The 7,050-nt window shown below is 40.2% G+C and overlaps 1 non-coding gene across 1 annotated transcript; it reads right to left on the bottom strand.

Moving 5' to 3' along the window:
* Nucleotides 1-386: 386 nt before the first annotated feature.
* LOC112804458 (small nucleolar RNA R71) lies at nt 387-494 on the bottom strand. Its single transcript, XR_003203073.1, has one exon. It is a non-coding gene; the product is annotated as a small nucleolar RNA R71 (small nucleolar RNA).
* Between the last annotated feature and the right edge of the window lie 6,556 nt (nt 495-7,050).

Here is a 7,050-nt window from a genome sequence, read left to right as displayed (position 1 = left end):
ACAATGCCAACAATGCAAGGAAGGTGCTGGGTGACTTTACTGCACCTACTCCCGACTTCTATGGGAGAAGCATCTCTATCCCTGCCATTGGAGCAAACAACTTTGAGCTTAAGCCTCAATTAGTTTCTCTAATGCAACAGAATTGCAAGTTCCATGGACTTCCATTGGAAGATCCTCATCAGTTCTTAGCTAAGTTCTTGCAAATCTGTGACACTGTCAAGACTAATGGGGTTGACCCTGAGGTCTACAGACTCATGCTATTCCCTTTTGCTGTAAGAGACAGAGCTAGGACATGGTTGGACTCACAACCTAAAGAAAGCCTGAACTCTTGGGAAAAGCTAGTCAATGCCTTCTTGGCAAAGTTCTTTCCACCTCAAAAATTGAGTAAGCTTAGAGTGGAAGTCCAAACCTTCAGACAGAAGGAAGAAGAATCCCTCTATGAAGCTTGGGAAAGATACAAACAATTAATCAGAAAGTGTCCCTCTGATATGCTTTCTGAATGGAGCATCATAGGTATTTTCTATGATGGTCTGTCTGAACTGTCCAAGATGTCTTTGGATAGCTCTGCTGGAGGATCTCTTCATCTGAAGAAGACGCCTACAGAAGCTCAAGAACTAATTGAAATGGTTGCAAATAACCAATTCATGTACACTTCTGAAAGGAATCCTGTGAACAATGGGACAAATCAGAAAAAAGGAGTTCTTGAGATTGATACTCTGAATGCCATACTGGCTCAGAACAAAATATTGACTCAGCAAGTCAATTTGATTTCTCAAAGTCTATCTGGAATGCAAAATGCACAAGGCAGTACTAAGGAAGCTTCATCTGAAGAAGAAGCTTATGATCCTGAGAACCCTTTAATGGAAGAGGTGAATTACATGGGAGAACCCTATGGAAACACCTATAATCCTTCATGGAGAAATCATCCAAATCTCTCATGGAAGGATCAACAGAGACCTCAACAAGGTTTCAACAATAATAATGGTGGAAGAAACAGGTTTAGCAATGGCAAGCCTTTTCCATCATCTTCTCAGCAACAGACAGAGAATTCTAAGCAGAGCCACTCTGACTTAGCAACCATGGTCTCCGATCTAATCAAAACCACTCAAAGTTTCATGACTGAAACAAGGTCCTCCATTAGGAATTTGGAGGCACAAGTGGGTCAGCTGAGCAAAAAAATTACTGAACTCCCTCCTAGTACTCTTCCAAGCAATACAGAAGAAAATCCGAAAGGAGAGTGCAAGGCCATCAACATGGCCGAATCTGGAGAGGAGGAAGAGGCAGTGAACGCCACTGAGGAAGACCTCAATGGACATCCACTGGCCTCCAATGAGTTCCCTAATGGGGAACCATGGAAATCTGAGGCTCACACTGAGACCATAGAGATTCCATTGGATTTACTTCTGCCATTCATGAGCTCTGATGAGTATTCTTCCTCTGAAGAGGATGAATATATCACTGAAGAGCAAGTTGCAAAATACCTTGGAGCAATCATGAAGCTAAATGACAAGTTATTTGGTAATGAGACTTTGGAGGATGAACCCCCTTTGCTCACCAAAGAATTGGATGACTTGTCTAGGCAGAAACTACCTCAAAAGAGACAAGATCCTGGGAAGTTCTCAATACCTTGTACCATAGGCACCATGACCTTCAAGAAGGCCTTGTGTGACCTAGGGTCAAGTGTAAACCTCATGCCTCTCTCTGTAATGGAGAAGCTAGGGATCTTTGAGGTGCAAGCTACAAAAATCTCACTAGAGATGGCAGACAATTCAAGAAAACAAGCTTATGGACTTGTAGAGGATGTTCTGGTAAAAGTTGAAGACCGTTACATCCCTGCTGATTTCATAGTCCTAGAGACTGGGAAGTGCATGGATGAATCTATCATCTTTGGCAGACCCTTCCTAGCCACAGCAAAAGCTGTGATTGATGTTGACAGAGGAGAATTGATCATTCAAGTGAATGAAGAATCCTTTGTGTTTAAGGCTCAAGGATATCCCTCTGTCACCATGGAGAGGAAGCATGAAGAGCTTCTCTCAAAACAGAGTCAAACAGAGCCCCCACAGTCAAACTCTAAGTTTGGTGTTGGGAGGCCACAACCAAACTCTAAGTTTGGTGTTGAACCCCCACATTCAAACTCTAAGTTTGGTGTTGGGAGGTTCCAACATTGCTCTGAGTATCTGTGAGGCTCTATGAGAGCTCACTGTCAAGCTACTGACATTAAAGAAGTGCTTGTTAGGAGGCAACCCAATGTTATATTTTATCTATTTTCCTTTGTTATTTTATGTTTTCTGTAGGTTGATGATCATGAGAAGTCACAAAATCAATGGAAAAAGTAAAAACAGAATGAAAAACAGAAAGAAAAACAGCACACCCTGGAGGAAGAACCTGCTGGCGTTTAAACGCTAGTAAGGCTAGCAGATGGGCGTTTAACGCCCAGTCTGGCACCATTCTGGGCGTTTAACGCCAGAAAGGGGCACCAGACTGGCATTAAATGCCAGGAAAGGGCAAGAAGCTGGCGTTAAACGCCAGAAATGGGCACCAGCCCGGCGTTTAACGCCAGAATTGGCACATAGTGCGTTTTTGCACGCCACTTGGTGCAGGGATGACTTTTCCTCGACACCTCAGGATCTGTGGATCCCACAGGATCCCCACCTACCCCACCACTCTCTCTCTTCTTCTTCACCCATTCACCGATCACCTCAACACCTCTTCCCCAAAAACCCTTCACCTATCAAATCCCATCTTTCTCTTCACCACTCACATCCATCCTTCATAAAACCCCACCTACCTCACCATTCAAATTCAAACCACTTTCCCTCCCAAACCCACCCATAATGGCCGAACCCTACCCCTCCTTCCACTCCTATATAAACTCATCTTCACTCCTTCATTTTCACACATCCTAAACACTACTTCTTCCCCTTTTTGGCCGAACCATAAGCCATCTCCATCTCCTCTATTTCTTCTTCTTCTACTCTCTTCTTTCTTCTTTTGCTCGAGGACGAGCAAACTTTTTAAGTTTGGTGTGGTAAAAGCATTGCTTTTTGTTTTTCCATAACCATTTATGGCATCCAAGGCCGGAGAAACCTCTAGAAAGAGGAAAGGGAAGGCAAAAGCTTCCACCTCTGAGTCATGAGAGATGGAGAGATTCATCTCAAGGGTGCATCAAGACCACTTCTATGAAGTTGTGGCCTTGAAGAAGGTGATCCCCGAGGTCCCTTTCAAACTCAAGAAGAGTGAATATCCGGAGATCCGACATGAGATCCGAAGAAGAGGTTGGGAAGTTCTTACCAACCCCATTCAACAAGTCGGAATCCTAATGGTTCAAGAGTTCTATGCCAATGCATGGATCACCAAGAACCATGATCAAAGTGTGAACCCGGACCCAAAGAATTGGCTTACTATGGTTCAGGGGAAATACTTAGATTTTAGTCCGGAAAATGTAAGGTTGGCATTCAACTTGCCCATGATGCAAGGAGATGAACATCCTTACACTAGAAGGGTCAACTTTGATCAAAGGTTGGACCAAGTCCTCATAGACATCTGTGAAGAGGGCGCCCAATGAAAGAGAGATTCAAGAGGGAAGCCGGTTCAATTGAGAAGGCATGACCTCAAGCCCGTGGCTAGAGGATGGTTGGAGTTTATCCAACGCTCAATCATTCCCACTAGCAACCGGTCTGAAGTTACTCTAGACCGGGCCATCATGATTCATAGCATCATGATTGGAGAAGAAATAGAAGTTCATGAGATTATATCCCAAGAACTCTATAAGGTGGCGGACAAGTCCTCTACCTTGGCAAGGTTAGCCTTTCCTCATCTCATTTGTCACCTCTGTTATTCAGTTGGAGTTGACATAGAGGGAGACATCCCCATTGATGAGGACAAGCCCATCACTAAGAAGAGGATGGAGCAAACAAGAGACCCCTCTCATCATCAAATCCCTGAGATGCCTCAAGGGATGCACTTTCCTCCACAAAACTATTGGAAGCAACTGAACACCTCCCTAGGAGAATTGAGTTCCAACATGGGACAATTAAGGGTGGAGCACCAAGAACATTCCATTCTCCTCCATGAAATTAGAGAAGATCAAAGAATCATGAGAGAGGAGCAACAAAGGCAAGGAAGAGACATTGAGGAGCTCAAGCACTCCATAAGACCTTCAAGAGGAAGAACAAGCCGCCATCACTAAGGTGGACCCGTTCTTTAATTTCCTTGTTCTTTATTTTCCTGTTTTTCGAATTTTATGCTTATGTTTATCTATGTTTGTGTCTTGTGATCATTAGTGTCTATGCCTTAAAGTTATGAATGTCCTATGAATCCATCACCTTTCTTAAATGAAAACTGTTTTTATCACAAAAGAACAAGAAGTACAGGATTTCGAATTCATCTTTAAAACTAGCTTAATTAGTTTGATGTGGTGGCAACACTTTTATTTTCTGAATGTATGCTTAAACAGTGCATATGTCTTTTGAATTTGTGGTTCATGATTGGTTGGCTCTTGAAAGAATGATGAAAAAGGAGACATGTTACTGAGGATTTGAAAAATCATAAAAATGATTCTTGAAGCAAGAAAAAGCAGTGAATACAAAAAAAAAAAGAAGCGGAAAAAAAAAGAGAAAAAAAGAATGAAAAAGAAAGAAATAAAGTTGTGATCCAAGGCAAAAAGAGTGTGCTTAAGAACCCTGGACACCTCTAATTGGGGACTCTAGCAAAGCTGAGTCACAATCTGAAAAGGTTCACCCAGTTATGTGTCTGTGGCATGTATGTATCCGGTGGTAATACTGGAAGACAGAGTGCTTTGGGCCACGGCCAAGACTCATAAAGTAGTTGTGTTCAAGAATCATCATTCTTAACTAGGAAAATCAATAACACTATCTGGATTCTGAGTTCCTATAGAAGCCAATCATTCTGAATTTCAAAGGATAAAGTGAGATGCCAAAACTGTTCAGAGGCAAAAAGCTACTAGTCCCGCTCATCTAATTAGAGCTAAGTTTCATTGATAATTTGGAGTCTATAGTATATTCTCTTCTTTTATTCTTATTTGATTTTCAGTTGCTTGGGGACAAGCAACAATTTAAGTTTGGTGTTGTGATGAGCGGATAATTTGTACGCTTTTTGGCATTGTTTTTAGTATGTTTTTAGTATGTTTGAGTTAGTTTTTAGTATATTTTTATTAGTTTTTAGTTAAAATTCACTTTTCTGGACTTTACTATGAGTTTGTGTGTTTTTCTGTGATTTCAGGTATTTTCTGGCTGAAATTGAGGGACCTAAGCAAAAATCTTATTCAGAGACTGAAAAGGACTGCAGATGCTGTTGGATTCTAACCTCCCTGCACTCGAAGTGGATTTTCTGGAGCTACAGAAGCCCAATTGGCACGCTCTCAACTAGGGGTGTGCAAAAAAACTGGTTTAACTGAACTGAACTGAAACTGAATTGAAACTGTTTTAAATAAACCAGTTTTTTTAAATAAAAAACTGAACTGAAACCATAGTTTTTTATAAAAACCAGTTTATTAAAAACCAGTTTTTATGGTTCAGTTTAGTTTTAAACCAAATCAAAACTGGTTTATTCACATCAGTAACTTCAATTCAATCTTCCAAACTCAAAAATTGAAAATGTGAAAACTAAAAACGCAAAAACCCTAATCGCGTTTCAACATCCTCTCTCGTCTTTCCCCTTCTGCCGCCGCAACCAACCGACCGCTGCCACCGTCAGAGCCGCCGTCGTCGAACTATTCACCGCCGTCGCTCACTGTCGTTCACCATCGTCTGACACAGTATCCTCTCTCCCTTGCTGGTTGCTGCCGTCGCTACCATTCCTCTCTCGTCTCTCCCTTGCTGCCGCCGCTACCAACCCACCACCGCCATCATCACCGTCGCTACCAACCCCTGCTGCTGCCATCTAACACAGTAGGTAATCTCTTTTCTCTTATGTTTTACTATGATTGGAAGCAGGGGAGACAATACTTTTTTACATAGTCAATTAGTAAGCCATTTTTACAGTTACCCATTTCTCTTTTCTGATTCGGAAGCTTTGAATTGTTGATGTTTACTTGTTTTAGCCTGCTAGATCCAAAACCTGAAATTTGGTTGGTATGGTTTATGTACTTTTTGTGATTTGCTGTGCTGAATTGTGTTTTTGTTAGTGTGAGTTGAATGGATTTGGTGTTTTTTACATTAAGGATGTTAGAGAAAGTTTTGTATTGTTGAAGAAATCTCTGGTCAACCTGTTTGATCAGATGTCGATGGGAATGCAGTTTGAACTAGCTTGGTTGTGTAAAAGATTTCTCAATCTCTCCTTCCCTCCCTCTCTGTTTCTCTGGTTTTTCATGGTTTACCTTTTTTGAAGTAGAAAGTTTTCCATTATTGATGTGCTTTTTGCTTCAGTTAAAATGCTGTTAAATATAGCGTTGGTGACATACTATTGGACTATAATATGTGCCATTCATAATAGTATGTAGGGTCTGAATTTACAATTTTACTTTGTTGAGGCACTAAAAAATTGGGTAAAAACAAAAGGAAAAAAAGATTTCCACTTTGTTTAGATTAATTGAATTGTTATGTTTGTTGTTTGTGTGTGTGATTAATTTCTTTTTTCTCTTTTCCTTGAGTTCAAACAAAGTACATTAAAAATACTCTGTATTTGGAATATTCTTTTATAAGAAGAAATAGTATTTGGTATCTTCCTGCTTTGTGTATGAATCAGGTTATTTTTCTCAATTGTAGTAGAGATGATGTTTAAAGAAGGAAGAATAAGAAAACAGTATAAATTATGCAAATCTGTACCACCATAGAATGAAAAAATGGATATAAGATATTATAAGGCGAGATTGTGAGAAATAGGGAATGTCATTATAGTCTATTTATACAGCTCACTTACTAGTTTTTCAAAGATTTGTTTAAGACTTTAAATATTTTTATATGCATTAAAATAATTTGGGCTCACGTGGTTAATAATCGCCTTAGTGAACATTTATTAAAAGTTGAATACAAAAATAATAGTATATGTCAATGTGTCTTTATAAAAAAGTTTGAATTAAATGCAGAACCA

This window comes from Arachis hypogaea, chromosome 5 (assembly GCF_003086295.3).
Source record: "Arachis hypogaea cultivar Tifrunner chromosome 5, arahy.Tifrunner.gnm2.J5K5, whole genome shotgun sequence".
NCBI classification, from domain to species: Eukaryota; Viridiplantae; Streptophyta; class Magnoliopsida; order Fabales; family Fabaceae; genus Arachis; species Arachis hypogaea.
Note: the sequence above shows the minus strand (reverse complement) of the source record. Positions and strands in the feature narration are given on the sequence as shown.